This window comes from Triticum dicoccoides, chromosome 2A, assembly GCF_002162155.2.
Source record: "Triticum dicoccoides isolate Atlit2015 ecotype Zavitan chromosome 2A, WEW_v2.0, whole genome shotgun sequence".
Taxonomy (NCBI): Eukaryota; Viridiplantae; Streptophyta; class Magnoliopsida; order Poales; family Poaceae; genus Triticum; species Triticum dicoccoides.
Genome location: NC_041382.1, coordinates 50789934 through 50816046, shown reverse-complemented (window position 1 = coordinate 50816046; position 26113 = coordinate 50789934).

The following is a 26113-nucleotide window of genomic DNA, read 5'->3' as shown; positions in this document are numbered from 1 at the left end:
AGGCTGGCCGGCCAAGGTGTGGCGCACCAGGAGAGTCCTACTCCCTCTGGGAGTAGGATTCCCCCCCCCCCCCAATCCTAATTGGAATAGGATTCGCGGAGGGGGAAAAGAGAGAGAGGGGGCCGGCCACCTCTCCTAGTCCTAATAGGACTAGGGGAAGGGGAAGGTGCGCAGCCCATGTAGGGCTGCCTCTTCTCTTTTCTACTAAGGCCCATCATGGCCCATTTAGCTCCCGGGGGGTTCCGGTAACCTTCCTAGTACTCCGGTAAAATCCCGATTTCACCCGGAACACTTCCGATATCCAAACATAGGCTTCCAATATATCAATCTTTACGTCTCGACCATTTCGAGACTCCTCGTCATGTCTGTGATCACATCCGGGACTCCGAGCAACCTTCGGTACATCAAAATGCATAAACTCATAATATAACTGTCATCGTAACCTTAAGCGTGCGGACCCTACGGGTTCGAGAACAATGTAGACATGACCGAGACATGTCTCCGGTCAATAACCAATAGCGGGACCTGGATGCCCATATTGGCTCCTACATATTCCACGAAGATCTTTATCGGTCAGACCTCATAACAACATATGTTGTTCCCTTTGTCATCGGTATGTTACTTGCCCGAGATTCGATCGTCGGTATCCCATACCTAGTTCAATCTCGTTGCCGGCAAGTCTCTTTACTCGTTCTGTAATACATCATCCCGCAACTAACTCATTAGTTGCAATGCTTGCAAGGCTTATGTGATGTGCATTACCGAGAGGGCCCAGAGATACCTCTCCGACAATCGGAGTGACAAAACCTAATCTCGAAATACGCCAACCCAACATCTACCTTTGGAGACACCTGTAGTACTCCTTTATAATCACCCAGTTACGTTGTGACGTTTGGTAGTACCCAAAGTGTTCCTCCGGTAAACGGGAGTTGCATAATCTCATAGTTATAGGAACATGTATAAGTCATGAAGAAAGCAATAGCAACATACTAAACGATCGGGTGCTAAGCTAATGGAATGGGTCATGTCAATCAGATCATTCTCTTAATGATGTGATCCCGTTAATCAAATAACAACTCATTGTTCATGGTTAGGAAACATAACCATCTTTGATTAACGAGCTAGTCAAGTAGAGGCATACTAGTGACACTTTGTTTGTCTATGTATTCACACATGTATTATGTTTCCGGTTAATACAATTCTAGCATGAATAATAAACATTTATCATGATTATAAGGAAATAAATAATAACTTTATTATTGCCTCTAGGGCATATTTCCTTCACCAACACCCCTCCAATTTGCCCAAAACCCATCTAACTCTGCTCCATCACCTAGAGCGTTCGATCACGATCGCGTGGCCGAAAACCGCACCTCATTTGGACTCTCCTAGCTCCCTCTACCTATAAAACTAGCCCTCCTCCAAAAAATCCGGATCCCCCCTCGTCCAAAACCCTAAATCTCAGATCCGCCGCCGCCGGACACGTCCGATGGCGCCGGACACGTCCGGGCCAACCCCGCCGCCGCCACGTGGCACTCCGCCATTGGTCTGCGCCGCCGCCCCCCGCTCCGGCCCGGGAGGCCCGCAGCCGGCCCCCGCGAGCCCGCTCTCCGCCGCCTGCCTCCTCCTCCCCCGAGCCGGCGAGCTCTGCCCGAGCCGGCGAGCTCCGCCTGCTTCTCCTCCTCGTCGCCGGCCGCACCACGCCGCCCCGCCTCCTCGTCGACGCCGGCCCGGCCCCGCGTCGCCAAGCCGCCGCCCGGCCGCCACCGCCATCACCACCGCCGCCTCGCCGCTCCACCGCATCCGGCCGGCCCTCTCTCCTTCCTCCAGCGAGGTCTCGTCGCCGGCGAGCTTCGGATCCGGCCGGCTACAGTGCCCCGACCCCGCCTCGATTTCCGCGTCGGGCAAACCCTAGATCTGGAGGTTGATTTTTCGTCTAAGTCCCGAAATTCCAGATCCAAGTGCTCATGTTCATGGCCTCGTAACTTTGCATCCGTAGCTCTGATTCATGCATATAGCATATAAAAATGTTCATCTCAGAGAGTACATCATTTCATTCCATTGCATCATTTTCATTTGAGTTCATCTTGATGCCCAAAATGCTGTTAGAAGAGGGCTACTTGAGATATTCGTCAGATCTGCTACTCCATTTAGTTTTTTGTCATTTTTGCCATGATTATTGTGTGCATGATATGCCCTGATGCTCTACATATGTTTTGTTAAGGGTTTTGTAATCTTTCCATAGGTGCAACCCATGTATTTTTGTGATGTGTGTGGTGCCTAGTGCAAGCTTGCAAAGTGGTGCACTTGATAATTCTGTTTTCAGGGACTTAGCATTTCCACCAAGTCCTTGAGCTGTTTAGTTCATGATGCCATATGTTCATGTTGTTTCCTAGTGATCCGTGCCTCTTTTGAGGATGATCAGTAAGGATGTTTTATTAATGTTGTTGTGCTATATCCATCCATGTCTTTGGTGGCAATTATGGAGCACCCTAGCTTGAGTCAATCGAGCTCTACTTTTGCTACTTTGTGAATCTGGGCAGATTGTCAACTTGTTTGCAATTTTGCCGATGATGTTGTAGTTGATCCGTGCATGCCATACTATTGTTCTTGCCATGTCTAGCTTGCATTTTGTGCCTTCTTAAGGGATGTATGCTTATCTTATCATGACTTGCACCGTAGTGAGTGCATTGAGCTCGTTATCATGCCTACTTGAGTTATGTTTCAGCATGTGCCAGTTTTCACTAAGTCTGAAAACTGATTATGTTTTTGCTATGTTCCCATGCTTGTAATTGTATTTTCTGATCCCTTTTGGCTCAAGGTCACTAAGGGACTTTTGTTAAGATCTTTGAGTAGCTCCATGCCATGCTTTACTTTGCCATGTTTAGATCCTGTAGCATGTAGTTTTGTTGCTCTGAAGAGTGCTACCTGATCTGAAATTCCAGACAAGTGTTAATTTCACTAAGTCTGAGATCTGTTTGCCATATGCATTTTTGCCATGCTTGTTTGAACCTGTTAATGGATTAATTGACCGTAGCTCAGTGCTAGACTTTTGTTAAGCATCTTGAATGCATCACTACCATGTATTTTGTTGTCTTGTTTGGGTGCTGTAGCATGTTCATCTCATTGCATTTAGATGGCTACTTGCTGTAAATCGCAGACCGGTGTCATATTTGAATCGCTTGCCATTTTTAAACCGTAACTCCGATTCCGGCGTTCTTTATATCGTTTTCAATCGTTTTCATCTCATCTTTCCAGTGGCACACTTGGATTTCCATGTTGAGGCCAGGATCTTGCATTTCCTGTCATATCTTGCATTTTGCATCCCGCATCGCATCCCGCATAGCATACCATCCTTGCATCATTTTGTTTGAGTCTTGCACGTGGTTGATTGTGTCCTTGTTGCTTGTTTGTCTTGTTGGGTAGAGCCGGGAGACGAGTTCGCAAACGAAGAGCTCGTTGAGTTTGCTTTCGAGGATCCAGTCAACTCTGACAGCTTTACAGGCAAGATGATCATACCCTCGAAATCACTACTATCTTTGCTATGCTAGTTTGCTCGCTCTTTTGCTATGCCAATGCTACGATGCCTACCATTTGCTTTCAAGCCTCCCAAATTGCCATGTCAAACCTCTAACCCACCATGTCCTAGCAAACCATTAATTGGCTATGTTACCGCTTTGCTCAGCCCCTCTTATAGCGTTGCTAGTTGCAGGTGAAGATTGAAGGCCGTTCCTTGTTGGAACATTTATTTTACTTGTTGGGATATCATTATATTGCCATGTTATCTTAATGCATCTATATACTTGGTGAAGGGTGGAAGGCTCGGCCTCTCGCCTAGTGTTTTGTTCCACTCTTGCCGCCCTAGTTTCCGTCATATCGGTGTTATGTTCCCGGATTTTGCGTTCCTTACGCGGTTGGGTTATAATGGGAACCCCTTGATAGTTCGCCTTGATTAAAGCTTTTCCAGCAATGCCCAACCTTGGTTTTACCGTTTGCCACCTAGCCTTTTTCCTTGGGTTTTGCAGACTCAAGGGTCATCTTATTTTAACCCCCCCGGGCCAGTGCTCCTCTGAGTGTTGGTCCGAACTGAGCTGCCTGCGGGGCCACCTCGGGGAAACTTGAGGGTTGGTTTTACTCGTAGCTAGTCTCATCTGAGTGTGCCCTGAGAACGAGATATGTGCAGCTCCTATCGGGATTTGTCGGCACATTCGGGCGGTGTTGCTGGTCTTGTTTTAACCTGTCGAAATGTCTTGAAGAACCGAGGTACCGAGTCTGATCGGAACGTCTCGGGAGAAGGTCTATTCCTTCATTGACCGTGAGAGCTTGTCATGGGCTAAGTTGGGACTCCCCTGCAGGGATTTGAACTTTTGAAAGCCGTGCCCGCGGTTATGGGCAGATGGGAATTTGTTAATGTCCGGTTGTAGATAACTTGAACCTTAACTTATTTAAAATGAATGAACCGAGTGTGTTACCGTGATGGCCCCTTCTTGGCGGAGTCCGGGAAGTGGACACGGTGTTGGAGTAATGCTTGCGCAGGTTGCTCTCTAGTTTCTCGTTCGCGCTTTGCCTTCTCTTCTCGCTCTCTTTTGCGAATAAGTTAGCCACCATACTTGCTAGACGCTTGCTGCAGCTCCACGTATATTTACCTTACCATACCTATAAGCTTAAATAGTCTTGATCGCGAGGGTGCGAGATTGCTGAGTCCCCATGGCTCACAGATTACTATTACACCAGATGCAGGTCTAGATGATTCTGCTCCAGGTGACGCGCTCGAGCTTAAGTGGGAGTTCGATGAGGACTCTCAACATTACTATGTTTCCTTTTCCTGATGATCAGTAGTGGTGCCCTGTTGGGGGTGATCGGGACCATGTCGCTTGTTGGGTTGTCTTTTATTTTGGCGCCGTAGTCGGGCCATGAGTGTTTGGATGATGTAATGTTATTTATGTCCTTGATTGACGTGGCGAGTGTAAGCCAACTATGTTCTCCCCTTTTATTATTATATTACATGGGATGTTGTGATGATTGCCTGACTTGCGACATATGCCCTCAATGCGATTATGTCTCTAAGTCGTGCCTCGACACGTGGGAGCTATAGTCGCATCGAGGGTGTTACAACATGCCTCCCTCCGAAGACGAGGCAAGCCTCGGCGATGAAGAATTCGTCGTGCCAGAGGATCCCGTCGAACAAGAGCGCTTCAAACGCCGGCTTATAGCCACGACAAATAGCCTTAAGAAAAAGCAGCAGCAGCTTCAAGCTGATAAAAATTTGCTAGCTGACAGATGGACTGAAGTCCTGGCGGCCGAGGAGTATAAACTCGAACGCCCCTCCAAGAGTTACCCAAAGTGCAGGTTGCTACCTCGACTGGAGGAGGAAGCACCGAAACCTACATCCCCAGCGTATAACGCGGCTGATCGGCCACCTCGTGGCCGCGACAAAGAGACATTCCAGCCAAAAGCTCAGCCCGCACCCCGACGTCATTCAAATAAAAAGGTAGGGGGAAATACGCCAGACCTGCGAGACGTATTGGAGGAAAAAACAAAACATGCAAGATCGGTCTACGGATCAAGAGGGCGCGCCACTATGCGAGACGATAATTGTCACGCCGTATATAGTAAAAGTAAGTCCGGCCGGGCCGAACACTGCGGGAAGGACTCATTCGAGCTGCGTCGCGATATAGCCCAGTACAGAGGCGCCACACACCCCTTATGCTTCACAGACGAAGTAATGGATCATCAAATCCCAGAGGGTTTCAAACCCGTAAATATAGAATCATACGAAGGCACAACAGATCCTGCGGTATGGATCAAGGATTTCCTCCTGCACATTCACATGGCCCGCGGTGATGACCTACACGCCATCAAATACCTCCCACTCAAACTCAAAGGACCAGCTCGGCATTGGCTCAACAGCTTGCCAGCAGAGTCCATTGGATGTTGGGAAGATCTGGAAGCCGCATTCCTCGACAACTTTCAGAGCACTTACGTGCGACCACCAAATGCCGATGACTTGAGCCACATAATTCAGCAGCCAGAGGAATCGGCCAGGCAATTCTGGACACGGTTCCTAACAAAGAAAAATCAAATCATCGACTGTCCGGATGCAGAGGCCCTAGCAACTTTCAAGCACAACATCCACGATGAGTGGCTAGCCCGGCACCTTGGTCAGGAAAAGCCGAAATCTATGGCATCCCTCATGACACTCATGACCCACTTTTGCGCGGGAGAAGACAGCTGGCTGGCTCGCAGTAATAACATATCAAAGAACCATGGTACTTCGAATACCAAGGACGGCAATGCCAGGTCACGTCGCAACAAGCATAAGCGTCGCAGTAACAGCGACAATACCGAGGATACGACAGTCAATGCCGGATTAAAAGGCTCTAAACCCGGTCAGCGGAAAAAGCCATTCAAAAGAAGCACTCCGGGCCCGTCCAATTTGGACCGTATACTCGATCGCTCGTGTCAAATACACGACACCCCCGACAAGCCAGCCAACCACACCAACAGGGACTGTTATGTGTTCAAGCAGGCCGACAAGTTAAATGCCAAAAACAAAGATAAGGGGTCACATAGCGATAACGGGGAGGAGCCCCGACAGTCGAACACCGGAGGACAGAAGAGGTTCCCCCCACAAGTGCGGACGGTGAACATGATATACGCAACCCACATCCCCAAGAGGGAGCGGAAGCGTGCGCTCGGGGACATATATGCGTTGGAGGCAGTCGCCCCCAAGTTCAACCCATGGTCCTCCTGTCCGATCACCTTCGATCACAGGGACCACCCCACTAGCATCCGTCATGGCGGATTCGCCGCACTGGTCCTAGACCCAATCATTGACGGATTTCACCTCACTCGCGTCCTAATGGACGGCGGCAGTAGCCTGAACCTGCTTTATCAGGACACAGTGCACAAAATGGGTATAGACCCCTCAAGGATCAAACCCACTAAAACGACCTTTAAAGGCGTCATACCAGGTGTAGAGGCCCATTGCACAGGCTCAGTCACACTGGAAGTGGTCTTCGGATCTCCGGATAACTTCCGAAGCGAAGAGTTAATCTTTGACATAGTCCCGTTCCGCAGTGGCTACCATGCACTGCTCGGGCGAACATCTTAGTACTACCAGGATGAATCGTGAGAGGAGATTCATGAGCCTCCTTAAGGATCAGTTGCCGAAGATGTTGATTCTTGGGAACTACCAGGCGGTTCTCAAAGAAAACAACACCTCGATCATCCATAGAGAAACAACCAATAATACCCTTGGCAATGTTTCTCTTGATCCGGGTAATCCCCGTATCATGCTTCTAGGCTTCTATGATATGATCCACAAGAGTAGGTTTCGCCACCAAGGTAGAAAGGAATCCATGAGGAGCAATGTGAAGGTTAAGCTTACATAATTGCTCATGGAGAAGTGGCTAACCCTGTTGCAACATGAGATTGCTGCAATAGGACTTACGACTTAGTGCATCAGCCATGACATTGGCCTTACCGGCAGTGTAAGTAATCCCTAAGTCATAGTCTAAAATTAACTCCAACCAACGTCTTTGCCTAAGGTTCAAATCTGGTTGGGTGAAGATATACTTGAGACTCTGGTGATCGATGTAGATCTCGCAACGTTTACTAAGAAGGTAATGTCGCTATGTCTTAAGTGCATAGACTACGGCTGCAAGCTCTAGATCATGTGTAGGATAATTCTCCTCATGTGGATGCACCTATCGAGATGCATAGGCAATCACATGATGATCCTGCATAAGAATGCAACCTAGTCCCTGTCGTGAGGCATCACAATAGATAACAAAGTCCTTAGTGAAATCCGGTGGCACAAGTATGGGAGCAGAAGTCAGGCGTCTTTTCAGTTCCTGAAAGCTGTGCTCACACTGTGGGGACCACTCAAGCTTTTTATCTTTCTTGAGAAGTTCCGTGAGAGGTTTGGCCACTTTGGAGAAGTTTTCAACAAAGCGGCGACAATAACTGGCTAGACCAAGGAAACTCCTAACTTATTTAACCGATTCGGGTGGATTCCAATCAAGAACGGCCTGAACTCTCTCAGGATTGACAGCAATGCCCTTAGTAGAGATCACGTGGCCGAGATAGGTCACTTCTGGCAACCAAAATTCGCACTTGGAGAACTTGGCATAAAGGCGGTGCTCTCTGAGTTTTTCTAGCACAAGTCTAAGATGTTCGGCATGCTCTTCCTCATTCTTCGAGTAAATAAGAATATCATCGAGGTAAACCACGATGAACTTATCTAAGTACTCCATGAAGATCGAGTTCATCAAGTGGGAGAATGTAGCTGGAGCATTGGTTAGACCAAAGGACATGATGGTGTACTCGTACTGGCCATAATGAGTGACAAAAGCCGTCTTAGGAATGTCCCCATTTCTGATCTTGATTTGGTGGTAGCCTAACCTCAAATCCATCTTGGAAAAGCTGTGGATCCAGCGAGCTGATCATACAGATCGTTGATCCTGGGGAGCGGATACTTGTTCTTTATCGTGACCAAATTAACGGGACGATAATCTACAACCATCCGATCCGTACCATCCTTCTTCTTGACAAAGAGGACATGACAATCCCAAGGAGAAGAACTAGGATGGACGAAACCCTTTTGCAAGGACTCATCAAGCTGTTTCTTAAGCTCAGCTAGCTCTAAGGGTGACATCTTGTAAGGTCTCCTAGAAATTGGGGTGGTTCCTGGGATAAGATCTATGACAAACTCTACATCTTTGTCAGGTGGAATGCCTGGCAGTTCCCCTGGAAATACATCCGGGAAGTCACGGACTACCGGGATATCCTCAAGGTCTGGAAGAGGGCTAGCATTAAGTGAATAGAGTTGGCACTTTGCAATCCTGGTGGAGACAGTGACTATCTTGCCAGATGGGTGTGTAAGCTGAACAGACCTAGTGTAACAATCAATCTTGGCGTAATGAGCTTTAGTCTAGTCCATACCCAAGATGATGTTAATATCTGAAGAATTGAGGGCTACAAGTGATGCAAGGAATACAAGTCTGTCAACAAGGATTTCATGACCATGGCTTATTCTGGTGGTTTGCCATCTAGACCCTGGGGTCTGGATTTCAAGCGGAGTTGGCATATCACAAAATGACATGTCGTGCAAATGAGCATAGCCTTCGGAGATGAAGGGGTGAGATGCTCCAGTATCGAACAAAACCGATGCTGGATGACAATTGACAAGGAGTGTACCAAGAACGACATCCAGATCATCATGAGCGTTTCTAGCTGCGACGTGATGCACATGTCCATGTTCCGTGGAAGCTGACTTGACACTGATCGTCTTGTGTGATGGCTTACCACGACCAATAGACTTCTCGGGCTAGGATGGAGCATAACTGGCTTGAGAGCAGTCACGTGCATAGTGTCTTGGCTCTCCTCATGTGAAGCAAGTCCCTGAAGTAGGACATGGACCCGCATTGACAAGCAGTCTACCAATAGGCCTGGGTGGAGCGTACTGCTTAACTGGGTGAGGCACCACATAAGATGGCCTTGGTGAATATCCGGGTGGAAGAGCGGAGTTCGGAACCCAAATCCGATGCTTCTGAGAGCTAGAGCCGGAGGAGGAACCCAAATCACGGGTGTGCTTACGAGACTCCTCGTAAGTGAACTGAGCTGTCTCTGCATTAATGGCCTTGTTCACAAGAGCCTGGAATGTATTGCAATGATGCAGGTGAAGATCACAGCATAACTTGGGGTTGAGACCCTTCCGGAACCTAGCCCGCTTCTTGGCGTTCGTGGACACCTCTTCTGTACCATAGCGGGCGAGGTTCTCAAACTCTCTACTGTAAGCATCAACAGCCGTCTTACTCTGGGTGAAACTATAGAACTCTTCTCTCTTGCGATCGATGAGGGCTTCAGGAATGTGATGCTCACGAAAGGCCTCAGTGAAATCTCTCCAGGTAGGAATCTGACCAGCTGGAAGCGTAGCCTCATAGTTCTGCCACCAAAGACTAGCAGGACCCTCTAGGTGATATGTAGCATAGGTGACCTTGTCACGTTCAGCTACGTTCACAAAACGCAGCTTGTGTGTGATACTACGGAGCCAGTCATCTGCATCGAATGGCTCAATGGCATGATGGAAGATGGGTGGGTTAAGGCCTATGAAGTCGGTGATGGAAACCAACTTATCATTCTGATGCGTGGTGTTCTGCTCAATCCGCGCCAACAAGCGGTTAGTCTCACGCTTGTTCATCTCAACCTCTAACATGAACTTTACCAATGAAGACTGATCGGAAGGATCCTCATCCCTACCATCTCTGTGGTTCAGGCTACAAGCAACGGAACTTCGGGTAACTGACGACATTCTGGGAAACGAAACCAAGGACGGGATCAACATCAACTATGGGATGGAGAATATAGCACAAGGGAATTAGTATCTCTCGAACTCCTAGGACAATTTCGGCAGCATAACGGCAGTAAAATGCTCAAAATGAGACATCCTGCAAACAATGGGGTAGTACCATACTTAACATCATCACTCAAGGTTCTGTGATACTACTAAACAACTACACCAGAAGTACTCAAAAACTAGAATATGACTCTGATCAACCAATCCTAAGAGACTATGGAGTAGTAACACGTGATCCTGATAGACGGAAGAGAAAGCCTAGTTCCTTAACCCCGTAGGAAAGATAGGATGATTCAGATCAGAAGGACATGAGGTATAAGGAGTAAAAAGAGCCTTACGTTCCCTTCCACAATCAATTCCCCTATATAACTAAAGAATTTCTAGACTCAACTTCGACCAGTTTGGCTTGGTAATCCTACAGGCAGTCAGGCTCTGATACCAAACCTTTCAAGAACCCAATCCTAAGTCACATTGATCTAACATGTAACACATCATATCACTTTGCGGCCTCATGCACGGTATTCCCATGGGTGCCACCATACCTGGCCCGAGACCGTTTGCGCCTTTTGGCTCACATATATGATAGTGTCGCTAGCATCCATATGACAGAGAACCCGGGCCGACATGACTAGTCGTGAACCCAAAGTGGCACTAACTTACAGGGACATGCATACATGACCCAGCAACGAACGTGTCGATCATCAGCGAGTGAATTCGGGCAATAGCAACAGGGCTAGCAGGACTCCGGGAATCTGGGCTGTAGCAGGCGAACAGGACTCTGAAAGACACCGCGTGACATTTCCCCGAAGGGACAGACACAGGATCAAAGAAGGACACATGCCGGCCAGTCTAAGTGTTCCGGAGCAGTAGCAACTGGGCTAACAGGACTCTGGTAAACCGGGCTGTAGCAGACTACCATGGCTTAGTGGAAGCACTAGACTACATTTCCCCATAAGAGAGGCTACCAAGGATAGACAACTAGGTTGTTGGATCCCACACATACCAAGCATTTCAATCATACACACAATATGCTCGATATGTGTAAATACAACATGGCATCACAACAAAACTCTATGACTCAAAGTATTTATTCATTAGGCTCCGAGAAGCCAAGTATTACAAACATGGGTCTCATGACCCAATAAACAGAGCATACAAGCAACAAGCGGAAGCATAAACATGTATGAGTACAGACAACTACAAATGAAAAAGGCTGAAAAGCCTAACTATCTATAAGACCCTCCCAAGGGTACAAGATCGTAGCTGAGGTAACAAGCTACTCGTCGAAGTCCAAGCGGAACTACTAGTGAGACAGATGTCTCATCTGCAAAACATAAATTAAGCAAACGTGAGTACAAAGGTACTCTGCAAAACTTACATCAGATCCTATCATACATGCATTAGTATCAAGAAGGCAATGTGGGGTTTAGTTGCAGCAAGCCAGCTTTGAGTCAGTGGCTATCCTGTTCTATGAGTACGAGTATGTTTTTTGAGGTGAGAAAGCGCACACGAGTCCACTAATCACCACATCGATACACTACTATGGATTCATTCCTGTCTCCCTATGAGAAGGACATCCATAGCACACACACTTGTCTTGAGCATTTAGAGTACCCACTTCAAGTTGTCTATGTACCACGTAAGCATCCAAGAAGTCAATAACCGCGGACCCGACTATTTGAATAGATCATGTTAACCCTGCAGGGGTGTACTTCTTCACACACGCTCTCACCACTTACCACCATCTACATGTCATGTATCTCGGCAACCTTCAAGCGGAAGCCTGGCGAGGGTGTCGGCCACGACCTGACTAACCACACAAGACTCTAGTCCAGGTTTATTGCCTATTCGGGTTCCATCCACAAGGAGATTCGGCCAGGGTTTCACTCACGGCCCCAAACGATATGTGCAGGGTTCCCAAGCCCACCAAATGGGTGCCACTTGGTACACCGGGCCACGGTGCCTAGTCTGTCCCAAGTCCACCTTGCCAGGTGCCACTCGGTAGAAAAATAGCACTACCAACAAACACCAGAAACTAGTTGCGACTCCTGGACAGAGGTCAAGTTGGTTAATAAGTCGAGAGGGGTCGAGTTACCGGAACCCAATGCATGGTAGTAGCTGGTCATGGGACATCATACACAGAACTCGGTTCTTAGGGACGGTTCCAGTGAGACAACCCACCATGTACTCCTACATGGCCTCTCACCGCTACCTTTACCAAATCATGTTCACACACTTAACTCTCAGCATCAGAACATCATCACACTCCAATCCATTCCCAGTAGAAGGCATGGCATGGTAGGAACACAACATGGCTCAATCAACTCCTACACATGCTAGTGGGTTTCAACTATTTACTATGGCAGTGACAGGTCATGCAGAGGAATGGGTTCAACTATCGTAGCATAAAGTAGCAGTTGAATTGTTGTTGTCCTAATGCAATAAAAGAGAGCAGGAGCGAGAGAGTGGGATTGTATCGGAATAAACAAGGGGGTTTTGCTTGCCTGGTAGATCAACAGGGGGGCATTGCTCCTCTGACAGGTACTTTGGAACGGTCTCCGGAGCAGGACCTATCGAGAAGGACGGTGTCGACAATCAAAACACAAGTAGATGCAACAATTCGATGCAAGAACATGGCATGAATATGCGATGTTGTTTGAGCCAATGCAACTAGCAGTTATTTGGATAAAGTCCATTTGAACCAAAGGTTCAAATGCAACTCCAAAATAAGCTCTTATAAATGCCATTTATATGTTTTCACTTATACAGTAGGTATAAGTTCGTTTGTCATGCATGAAACTAGTACAAATGGATAGATTGAATTTTTCTGATATTTTTTCATATAGAAATTATTACAATCTGAGCTATGGTTGAATTTCTATGAATTTTTGAAGTTTATATCATTCTCTAAAATTTCCTGATTTGTTTTAATACCAGAAAAGAATAACTGCGTCAGCATTGCGTCATGCCTGCGTCAGCAGGTCAACGGCGCTGACCAGGTCAAACCTGACGTGTGGGGTCCACATGTTAGTGTCACAATTAACTAACATGGTTAGTTAACACTAATACTAACCTAACTACAAATTAGCTAGGCAGGACCCACATGTCAGTGTTAGGGGTTAATTAGCTAAATGGTGATTAGCCCTAAGCTAATGACCAGACCCACAGGGCCCACCTGACGGACCGGCGAGGTCAAACCGGTCAAACCCGCCGGCGTTTAACCGCCGGCGAGGCCGAACACGGCAGAGGGGCACGGAAAACACCCTCCGGTGACCATTCGGGTGACGGAGACCACCTACGCAAAGCCCAGGCTCGCATGCATCCAGTGGGTCACGCGGGAGACCATGGGGTGGTTGGAGCTCGCCGGAGCAGAGCTCACGGCGGCGACTGGAGCACGGCCAAGTGCGGGTGAGGTGATGCAGTGCACGGGGAAGCGAGCAGAGAGGCTCTACGGCCTCCTGGCATCACCAGGAACACGGTGACGCGTGCGGTTGCAGGCTGCGGTGGCTTGAGCGACGGCAGCGACATGGACGGCGGCGAGAAGCTACGGCCATGGTGAGGATCGGGGCTATGGCGCAAGAACGGCGAAACAGAGAGAGGGGAACGAATCAGAGGCTCACATCGATCTCGATGGCGTCGTTAGCGAGCTCGAGAACACACTGGAGGAGGCGGGGCAGTGAAGACGATCTCCGGTGGCCGGAGATGAAGGCGACGGCGGCCCTCCAGGGCTTCCCGTGCCGTGTGGCTTGACGGAGAGGACGAGGAAGACGCGGCGAAGCTCTTGGACTCATCGGAGAGGCGAGGCCGTGGCGGTGGGCGCGGCAACAGCGAACGGCGGCGACGATAGCGCTCGGCCACGAGGTGCAGAGCAAGAGGGAGGCAGCAGAGGAGGGGATCGACACGAGAGAGAGTGAGAGGGGTCCGGGGTGCGTCATGGCAACGTCCGGAGAGACCGGGGCGTCGAGGGGGAGGGCAGGCAGGTAGGTGGCGTGGCGCCCATGTGCGCGGGCGGCGAGCGCGTGCCTCTCGTCCTCCTGGCGCCAGGAGGACGACGACTAGCGCTGCCAGTTGGCTGGGCCGGCCTGTTGGCCGCTGGGCTGCTAGGTAAGAGGCCCAGGTAAGTTCCTCCATTTCCATTTGTTTCTGTTTTCTATTTCTGACATTTGTTTTTAATTTGATTTTTAACCAAACTAATTTTTTTGCTTCTGATAAATTTTTGTAGGGACTAGTTGGATTAATCCAAAGCCCTTCACCAAAAATCAGAAGTATTGGAGCTACTAAATATTTTATATGAATTAATAGCCCCAATTCAAATACAATATGAATTGATTCAAAAATCGAAATGTCAGGGAAAAATGTGCATCACCTCTGGTTACTGTTTCCAGCATTTTCCAAAAATGATGAACATTTTTGAAGACATTTGAAATCAGTGAAAATATTTTTAGTTGGACCTGGTGGATTCCTTTTGATGCTAGGGTTTGAACACCCCCCATTTCAAGTTCATTTGAAAATTAAACATGATGGAAGCAACAGTAGCTAGCCTAGAGCATACTAGAACTAGGGATGTGACAAACGGCCTCATAGATCGCACGGTTCTCCGCAACGAAGTTAGTGTTCGCCGCGGCAATGGCAGCCATGGCCTCCTCGTTCGCGCACTCGTCGTCTATCTGGCCTTCCCCCAACTGATGTTGCTATAGGAGGAACAAGTTGTACCGTTGTTTCACCTGCTCCTGCTGGAATTCCGTCATGAAGCCGGCATGCACAGGCGTGGGCTTCGGTGCGCTGTCGTCGGAGCCCGTATCTATCATGGGGTTGTCATCGCCAGAGACCTCGCGCGAGCCGGCGGGCATGCCGGCCTCGATCCGCGTGGCAGGATGGCTCTGTCAAGCGGCGACAAGGGCGGCCAACTCGTGCTTCATCTCCGTTGAAAAGCTACCCCACAGAGCATTGCCGCCTGCAATCATGGCAAAAGTGGTGCAAGGGAGGAGGTTGTGGAGCGGCTTCTGTTGTGGTGTGGAATAAGTCGGGTGTAACCGCCTTTAAAATAGAGGATTCCAGTGAGGCCAGGTGTTGTGTCAAAACCGGCGGATCTTGGGTAGGGGGTCCCGAACTGTGCGTCTAAGGCGGATGGTAACAGGAGTCAGGGAACACGATGTTTTACTCAGGTTCGGGCCCTCTTGATGGAGGTAAAACCCTACGTCCTGCTTGATTAGTATTGATGATATGGGTAGTACAAGAGTAGATCTACCACGAGATCAGAGAGGCTAAACCCTAGAAGCTAGCCTATGGTATGATTGTATGTTGTAGTTGTTGTGTCCTACGGACTAAAACCCTCCGGTTTATATAGACACCGGAGAGGGTTAGGGTTATACAAGGTCGGTTACAAAGGAGGAGATATCCATATCCGTACTGCCTAGCTTGCCTTCCACGCCAAGTAGAGTCCCATCCGGACACGAGACGAAGTCTTCAATCTTGTATCTTCATAGTCTAACAGTCCGGCCAAAGGATATAGTCCGGCTGTCTAGAGACCCCCTAATCCAGGACTCCCTCAGTAGCCCCTGAACCAGGCTTCAATGACGATGAGTCCGGCGCGGAGTATTTTCTTCGGCATTGCAAGGCGGGTTCCTCCTCCGAATACACCACGAAGGAATTTGAATACAAGGATAGTGTCCGACCCTGCAAAATAAGTTCCACATACCACCGTAGAGAGAATAATATTTTCACAAATGTAATTTGCTGACTTGTTTTGGCAACACGACATTGTGTCATGGCCCGATGATTATTCGAACCGTTTCCTTTGACTAGCCCTGCACATAACGCGAGGCAGTTTTTTTTGACACGTCTTGTCAAAGCAGAGATCGTGTCCCCTTATCACAGGATTCTCATCAATACGGGCGTGGGTAACCCAACAACGCCATTAATTATGGCGCTTGGGGGATAAGCGAGTTTTACCAGGCTAGTGGGGACGCATAGTTTCGTCCGCCCATATAAAGGGATAAGGATTCACCTCCTCATCCACGCCTTCTTCCTCCTTTGCTCATCCATTTCCGCGCACTCGAGCTCCAACACCCAAGTCCGCACTTCCCGCCTCGACCTTCTCCAACCATGTCCGGAGTGGGAGGTAGGTGGATGGTCTCCTCCGTCACGGAGGGACACATCAAGAAGCTGAGGAGAGCCGGATACCTGCCCGACGACATCGCGCACCGGCTCCCAGATGAGGGGCAGCTCATTCCCACCCCCAGGCCCCATGAGAGGGTAGTGTTTCTTATCCATTTCCTCCGCGGACTGGGATTCCCTCTCCACCCATTCGTCCGGGGGCTCATGTTCTACTACGGCCTGGATTTCCACGATTTGGCGCCAAACTTCATCCTCAACATCTCGACGTTTATCGTCGTGTGCGAGGCCTTCCTCTGCATCAAGCCCCACTTCGGCTTATGGCTGAAGACCTTCAATGTCAAGCCAAAGGTAGTGAGTGGCCGCCAGGCAGAGTGCGGAGGCGCCATGGTGGGCAAGATGCCCAATGTCACATGGTTCGAGGGCTCCTTCGTGGAGACCGTAAAGGGGTGGTAATCGGGGTGGTTCTACATCACCGAGCTGCGCGACCCTAAATGGGCAGCGGCCCCCGAGTTCCGATCTGGCATCCCCACGTGGCTCACCTCCTGGAAAGAGAAGGGCATGTCCTGGGGTAGTTCGGGAGAGCTGGCCGGACTCCAAACATGTATTCAAAACATGGTGAACAAGAAGCTCAAACTCGTCAACGTAGTCCAGGTCATGCTCATCCGCCGGATCCTCCCTTGCCAACAATGGGCTTTCAACTTGTGGGAGTTTGACCTGGCCCAGCACCAAACTCTGAACATGCTCTTCGACACAACTCACGAGGATGCTTGGAAAGTGCTATTCAAGGGTGCCGAGGTTCCCCCTTCCACTACGAGGATCGCGGATTCTGCGCGAAGCGCCAAGCCAGTGCGGTAAGCTGTTTTACCTCTCACAGGATACTAGTTTTTCATAGTTTGATTCTATGCGGGATCTAAACTCCCATACCTTTGACAGGACTGGCAGGGGACGGCCGGACAGATCGACTGTCCGGCTCCTTTGCCCGAAGGCCCAGCGGATGCTCTTCTGACGAAGATGCTGATTCCGGCCCCTTACAAGGTGCCGAAGAAGACCAAGAAGGCCAAGGGAACCCGAAAGAGTTCCCGACACCAGGCGTCATCGGACTCATCGTCCGATAACTCTACGGCACACTCCTCCCCCAAAGACGAGGAGGAATAAGAAGATGCTCCCCCTCCAGTTGGGGGAGACAAGAAAAGGAAGGCCGCCCCAACTGGGGAGGTCGAACGGTCGAAGAAGGGAAGGACTCTCCTTCCGGACAGTTCCACCACCGCCGCCAAAGGCGAAGATGAGTGGCTGCTCAGGGCCAAGCCCCTGGCGAAGTCGTAAGTATCCGGATACCAGAGTAACTCATAGCATTCCTTAGTCGCACTGCTTCCCCTAACGCCGAATATGATTATGCAGGCCGCCACGAGCTAGTATCGATATATCGTCGGATGGCTCCCTGGGCTCGTCGGATATGGATAGTGATCCACTCCCGACCGCCACCTCCCCTTTCCCTGCGGACGACGCCGAGGTATTGTCTCAAGAGGCACCGGGTCGAGGGGAGATGGTCCCGGAGGCGCCTCAAGGCGACCTTCCGGACTACGGGGGCAAAAGGGACGAGGCCCCTGAGGGCTCCGAGTTTGGCCCTCAGCCAAACACCGCGCGCGGAACCTCCAGTGGTTCCGGACTCGGGCAGGCGGCCTCCTTCCAAGAGGGGCAAGACGCCTGTGCCGGTCACCTCTATCCATCCAGAGGCACCGGACAATCTATTGGGAGCGCTTCGCAGCGCTTCCATCGACGAGGAGCACCGCACTATTATGAGTGCGGTGGTCCAGAAGGTTCAGTCCGCCAAGAGCGGATTGACTGAAGCCTGTGCTAGCCTTCTAACAGGCTTTGAGGTAAGTGTTAAAATATAGGAAAAATATTACCACATAGACAGTAGCCCCTGATGCTCTGTTCGGTGTTCAAAAAAGAAAAGCCGAATAGAGGATCAAATAATACCGCAGGAGTCTAATATAAGTATGTCAATATGCGTATGCAGGCTTTGCTGTTGGCCTCAGCCGCACTGACTGCGGAGGTCGCCACACTGAAGCAGGACCTCGAGGGGTCCAAGAAAGAGCTCGGCCTTGCCAATAGGCAGCTCGAGGAGAACAAGGGTAAGTAATACCCTGTCTATGTATATATTGTTGGGGAACGTAGCAGAAAACAAAAAATTTCCTATGGTTTCACCAAGATCCATCTATGAGTTCATCTAGCAACGAGTGATCGGATTGCATCTACATACCTTTGTAGATCACGCAAAGAAGCGTTCAAAGAACGGGGATGAGGAAGTCGTACTCGACGTGATCCAAATCACCAGAGATCCTAGCGCCGAACGGAAGGCACCTCCGTGTTCATCACATGTACGGTCAGCGTGACGTCTCCTCCTTCTTGATCCAGCAAGGGAGAAGGAGAGGTTCATGAAGATCCAGCAGCACGACGTCGTGGTGGTGGATGCAGGGGGTCACCGCAGCAGGGCTTCGCCGTTATACTGCGAGAGGGAGAGGTGTAGCAGGGGAGAGGGAGGCGCCAAGACTCAAGGGTGTCGCTGCCCCCTCCCTCCCCCCTTTATATAGGCCCCCTAGGGGGGGCGCTGGCCCTAGGAGATGGGATCTCCTAGGGGGGGCGGCGGCCCACCCTAGGGTTGCCAACCCTAGGCGCATGGGGTGGGCCAAGGGGGGCGCACTACCCCACTATGGCCTGGTTCCCCTCCCCACTTTGGCCCATGGGGCCCTACGGGATGGGTGGCTCCACCCGGTGGACCCCAGGGACCCTTCCGGTGGTCCCGGTACAATACCGGTCACCCCCGAAACTCTCCCGATGGCCGAAACTGCACTTCCTATATATAATTCTTCACCTCCGGACCATTCCGGAACTCCTCGTGACGTCCAGGATCTCATCCGGGACTCCGAACAACTTTCGGGTTACTGCATATTCATATCTCTACAACCCTAGCGTCACCAAACCTTAAGTGTGTAGACCCTACGGGTTCGGGAGACATGTAGACATGACCGAGACGGCTCTCCGGTCAATAACCAACAGCGGGATCTGGATACCCATGTTGGCTCCCACATGCTCCTCAATGATCTCATCGGATGAACCACGATGTCGAGGATTCAAGCAACCCCGTATACAATTCCCTTTGTCAATCGGTACGTTACTTGCCCGAGATTCGATCATCGGTATCCCAATACCTCGTTAAATCTCGTTACCAGCAAGTCACTTTACTCGTACCGTAATGCATGATCCCGTGACCAGACACTTGGTCACTTTGAGCTCATTTTGATGATGCATTACCGAGTGGGCCCAGAGATACCTCTCCGTCATATGGAGTGACAAATCCCAGTCTTGATCCGTGTCAACCCAACAGACACTTTCAGAGATACCGATGGTATACCTTTATAGTCACCCAGTTACTTGTGACGTTTGGTACACCCAGAGCACTCCTACGGTATCCGGGAGTTACACGATCTCATGGTCTAAGGAAAAGATACTTGACATTGGAAAAACTCTAGCAAATGAACTATACGATCTTGTGCTATGTTGAGGATTGGGTCTTGTCCATCACATCATTCTCCTAATGATGTGATCCCGTTATCAATGACATCCCCATGTCCATAGCCAGGAAACCATGACTATCTGTTGATCAACGAGCTAGTCAACTAGAGGCTCACTAGGGACACATTGTGGTCTATGTATTCACACATGTATTATGATTTCCGGATAACACAATTATAGCATGAATAATAGACAATTATCATGAACAAGGAAATATAATAATCATTTTATTATTGCCTCTAGGGCATATTTCCAAGAGTCTCTCACTTGCACTAGAGTCAATCATCTAGTTACATTGTGATGAATCGAACACCCATGTTTTGCTCTAGGGCGAGGTTTAGTCAACGGATCTGCTACATTCAGGTCCGTATGTACTTTACAAATCTCTATGTCTCCATTTTGAACACTTTCACGAATGGAGTTGAAGCGACGCTTGATATGCCTGGTCTTCCTGTGAAACCTGGGCTCCTTGGCAAGGGCAATAGCTCCAGTGTTGTCACAGAAGAGAGTCATCGGGCCAGACGCATAGGGTATGGCTCCTAGGTCGGTAATGAACTCCTTCACCCAGACTGCTTCGTGTGCTGCCTCCGAGGCTGCCATGTACTCCGCTTCACATGTAGATCCCGCCACAACGCTTTGCTTGCAACTGCACTAGCTTACTGCCCCACCATTCAAAATATACACATATCCGGTTTGTGACTTAGAGTCATCCAGATCTGTGTCGAAGCTAGCGTCGACGTAACCCTTTACGACGAGCTCTTCGTCACCTCCATAAACGAGAAACATTTCCTTAGTCCTTTTCAGGTACTTCAGGATATTCTTGACCGCTGTCCAGTGTTCCTTGCCGGGATTACTTTGGTACCTACCTACCAAACTTACGGCAAGGTTTACATCAGGTCTGGTACACAGCATGGCATACATAATAGACCCTATGGCTGAGGCATAGGGGATGACACTCATCTCTTCTATATCTTCTGCCGTGGTCGGACATTGAGCTGAGATCAATTTCATACCTTGCAACACAGGCAAGAACCCCTTCTTAGACTGATCCATATTGAACTTCTTCAATATCTTATCAAGGTATGTGCTTTGCGAAAGACCTATGAGGCGTCTTGATCTATCTCTATAGATCTTGATGCCTAATATATAAGCAGCTTCTCCAAGGTCCTTCATTGAAAAACTCTTATTCAAGTAGGCCTTAATGCTGTCCAAAAGTTCTATATCATTTCCCATCAAAAGTATGTCATCTACATATAATATGAGAAATGCTACAGAGCTCCCACTCACTTTCTTGTAAACGCAGGCTTCTCCATAAGTCTGCATAAACCCAAATGCTTTGATCTTCTCATCAAAGCGAATGTTCCAACTCTGAGATGCTTGCACCAGCCCATAAATGGATCGCTGGAGCTTGCATACCTTGTTAGCATTCTTAGGGTCGACAAAACCTTCCGGCTGCATCATATACAGTTCTTCCTTAAGATAACCGTTAAGGAATGCCGTTTTGACGTCCATTTGCCATATCTCATAATCATAGTATGCGGCAATCGCTAACATGATTCGGAAGGACTTCAGCTTCGCTACGGGAGAGAAAGTCTCATCGTAGTCAACCCCTTGAACTCATCGATAACCCTTAGTGACAAGCCTAGCTTTATAGATGGTCACATTACCATCCGCGTCTGTCTTCTTCTTAAAGATCCATTTATTTTCTATGGCTCGCCGATCATCGGGCAAGTTAGTCAAAGTCCATACTTCGTTTTCATACATGGATCCTATCTCGGATTTCATGGCTTCCAGCCATTTGTTGGAATCTGGGCCCGCCATCGCTTCTTCATAGTTCGAAGGTTCACCGTTGTCTAACAACATGATTTCCAAGACAGGGTTGCCGTACCACTCTGGTGCGGAACGTGTCCTTGTGGACCTTCGAAGTTCAGTAGGAGCTTGATCAGAAGTATCTTGATCATCATCATTAACTTCCTCTCTAATTGGTGCAGGCACCACAGGAACATTTTCCTGAGTTGCGCCACTTTCCGGTTCAAGAGGTAATACTTCATCAAGTTCTACTTTCCTCCCACTTACTTCTTTCGAGAGAAACTCCTTCTCTAGAAAGGATCCATTCTTGGCAACAAATATCTTGCCTTCGGATCTGAGGTAGAAGGTATACCCAATAGTTTCTTTAGGCTATCCTATGAAGACGCATTTTTCCGACTTGGGTTCGAGCTTTTCAGGTTGAAGTTTCTTGACATAAGCATCGCATCCCCAAACTTTTAGAAATGACAGCTTAGGCTTCTTCCCAAACCATAATTCATACGGTGTCGTCTCAACGGATTTTGACGGAGCCCTATTTAAAGTGAGTGCGGCAGTCTCTAAAGCAAAGCCCCAAAATGACAGCGGTAAATCGGTAAGAGACATCATAGATCGCACCACATCCAATAGAGTGCGATTACGACGTTCGGACACACCATTACGCTGAGGTGTTCCAGGCGGCGTGAGTTGTGAAACTATTCCACATTTTCATAAGTGTGCGCCAAATTCGTGACTCAAGTATTCTCCTCCACGATCTGATCGCAAAAACTTGATTTTTCTGTCACGTTGATTCTCAACCTCACTCTGAAATTCCTTGAACTTTTCAAAGGTTTCAGACTTGTGTTTCATTAAGTAGACATACCCATATCTACTCAAGTCATCAGTGAGGGTGAGAACATAATGATAGCCACCACGAGCCTCAACACTCATTGGACCGCACACATCAGTATGTATGATTTCCAATAGGTTGCTTGCTCGCTCCATTGTTCCTGAGAACGAAGTATTGGTCATCTTACCCATGAGGCATGGTTCGCACGTGTCAAATGATTCGTAATCAAGAGACTCTAAAAGTACATCTGCATGGAGCTTCTTCATGCGTTTGACACCTATGTGACCAAGGTGGCAGTGCCACAAGTATGTGGGACTATCATTATCAACCTTACATCTTTTGGTATTCACACTATGAATATGTGTAGCATTACACTCGAGATTCATTAAGAATAAACCATTCACCATAGGAGCATGACCATAAAACATATCTCTCATATAAATAGAACAACCATTATTCTTGGATTTAAATGAGTAGCCATCTCGAATTAAACGAGATCCTGATACAATGTTCATGCTCAAAGCTGGTACTAAATAACAATTATTGAGGTTTAAAACTAATCCCGTGGGTAAATGTAGAGGTAGCGTGCCGACGGCGATCACATCGACCTTGGAACCATTCCCGACGTGCATCGTCACCTTGTTCTTCGCCAGTCTCCGTTTATTCCGCAGCTCCTGCTTTGAGTTACAAATGTGAGCCACTGCACCGGTATCAAATACCCAGGAGCTACTACGAGTACTGGTAAGGTACACATCAATTACATGTATATCACATATACCTTTCGTTTTGCCGGCCTTCTTGTCCGCTAAGTATTTGGGGCAGTTCCGCTTGCAGTGACCACTTCCCTTGTAATAAAAACACTCAGTCTCGGGCTTGGGTCCATTCTTTGGCTTCTTCCCGGCAGCTTGCTTACCGGGCGCGGCAACTCCCTTGCCGTCCTTCTTGAAGTTCTTCTTACCCTTGCCTTTCTTGAACTTAGTGGTTTTATTCACCATCAACACTTGATGTTCCTTTTTGACTTCTACCTCTGCTGATTTCAGCATTGCAAATACTTCAGGAATGGTCTTTTCCATCCCCTGCATATTGAAGTTCATCACAAAACTCTTGTAGCTCGATGGAAGTGACTGAAGGATTCTATCAATGACCGCGTCATCCGGGAGATTAACTCCCAGCTGAGTTAAGCGGTTATGTAATCCAGACATAGTGAGTATGTGCTCACTGACAGAACTATTTTCCTCCATCTTACAGCCGAAGAACTTGTCGGAGACTTCATATCTCTCGACCCGGGCATGAGCTTGGAAAACCATTTTCAGCTCTTCGAACATCTCATATGCTCTGTGTCGCTCAAAACGCTTTTGGAGCCCCGGTTCTAAGCTGTAAAGCATGCCGCACTGAACGAGGGAGTAATCATCAGCACGTGTCTGCCAAGCATTCATAACGTCTTGGTTCTGTGGGACGGGTGCGTCACCTAGCGGTGCTTGTAGGACATAATCTTTCTTGGCAGCTATGAGGATGATCCTCAGGTTCCGGACCCAGTCCGTATAATTGCTGCCATCGTCTTTCAGCTTGGTTTTCTCTAGGAACGCGTTGAAGTTGAGGACAACGTGGGCCATTTGATCTACAAGACATATTGTAAAGATTTTAGACTAAGTTCATGATAATTAAGTTCATCTAATCAAATTATATAATGAACTCCCACTCAGATAGACATCCCTCCAGTCATCTAAGTATAACATGATCCGAGTTAACTAGGCCGTGTCCGATCATCACGTGAGACGGACTAGTCAACATCGGTGAACATCTTCATGTTGATCGTATCTTCTATACGACTCATGCTCGACCTTTCGGTCTTTTGTGTTCCGAGGCCATGTTTGTACATGCTAGGCTCGTCAAGTCAACCTAAGTGTTTGCATGTGTAAATCTGTCTTACACCCGTTGTATGTGAACGTTGGAATCTATCACACCCGATCGTCACGTGGTGCTTCGAAACAACGAACTGTCGCAACGGTGCACAGTTAGGGGAAACACTTTCTTGAAATTATTATGAGGGATCATCTTATTTACTACCGTCGTTCTAAGTAAACAAGATGCAAAAACATGATAAACATCACATGCAATCAAATAATAATAGTGACATGATATGGCCAATATCACATAGCTCCTTTGATCTCCATCTTGGGGCTCCACGATCATCTTGTCACCGGCATGACACCATGATCTCCATCATCGTGTCTCCATGAAGTTGCTCGCCAACTATTACTTCTACTACTATGGCTAACACGTTTAGCAATAAAGTAAAGTAATTTACATGGCGTTTCTCAATGACACGCAGGTCATACAAAAAATAAAGACAACTCCTATGGCTCTTGCCGGTTGTCATACTCATCGACATGCAAGTCGTGATTCCTATTACAAGAAAATGATCTCATACATCACATATATATCATTCATCATTCATCACAACGTTGGCCATATCACATCAAAGCACTTGCTGCAAAAACAAGTTAGACGTCCTCTAATTGTTGTTGCAAGTTTTACGTGGCTGCAATAGGGTTCTAGCAAGAACATTTTCTTACCTACGTAAAAGCCACAACGTGATTTGTCAACTTCTATTTACCCTTCATAAGGACACTTTTCATCGAATCCGCTCCAACTAAAGTGGGAGAGACAGACACCCGCTAGCCACCTTATGCAACTAGTGCATGTCAGTCGGTGGAACCAGTCTCACGTAAGCGTACGTGTAAAGTCGGTCTGGGCCGCTTCATCCCACAATACCGCTGAAGCAAAATAAGACTAGTAGCGGCAAGAAAGTTGACAACATCTACGCCCACAACAAATTGTGTTCTACTCGTGCAAGGAGAACTACGCATAGACCTAGCTCTGATACCACTGTTGGGGAACGTAGCAGAAAACAAAAATTTTCCTACGGTTTCACCAAGATCCATCTATGAGTTCATCTAGCAACGAGTGATCGGATTGCATCTACATACCTTTGTAGATCACGCGCGGAAGCGTTCAAAGAACGGGGATGAGGAAGTCGTACTCGACGTGATCCAAATCACCGGAGATCCTAGCGCCGAACGGACGGCACCTCCGTGTTCAACACACGTACGGTCAGCGTGACGTCTCCTCCTTCTTAATCCAGTAAGGGGGAACGAGAGGTTGATGAAGATCCAGCAGCACGACGGCGTGGTGGTGGATGCAGGGGGTCACCGCAGCAGGGCTTCGCCGTTATACCGCGAGAGGGAGAGGTGTAGCAGGGGAGAGGGAGGCGCCAAGACTCAAGGGTGTCGCTGCCCCCTCCCTCCCCCCCTTTATATAGGCCCCCTAGGGGGGCGCCGGCCCTAAGAGATGGGATCTCCTAGGGGGGGCGGCGGCCAAGGGGTGGAGTGCCCCCCAAGCCAGGTGGGGCGCCCCCCCACCCTAGG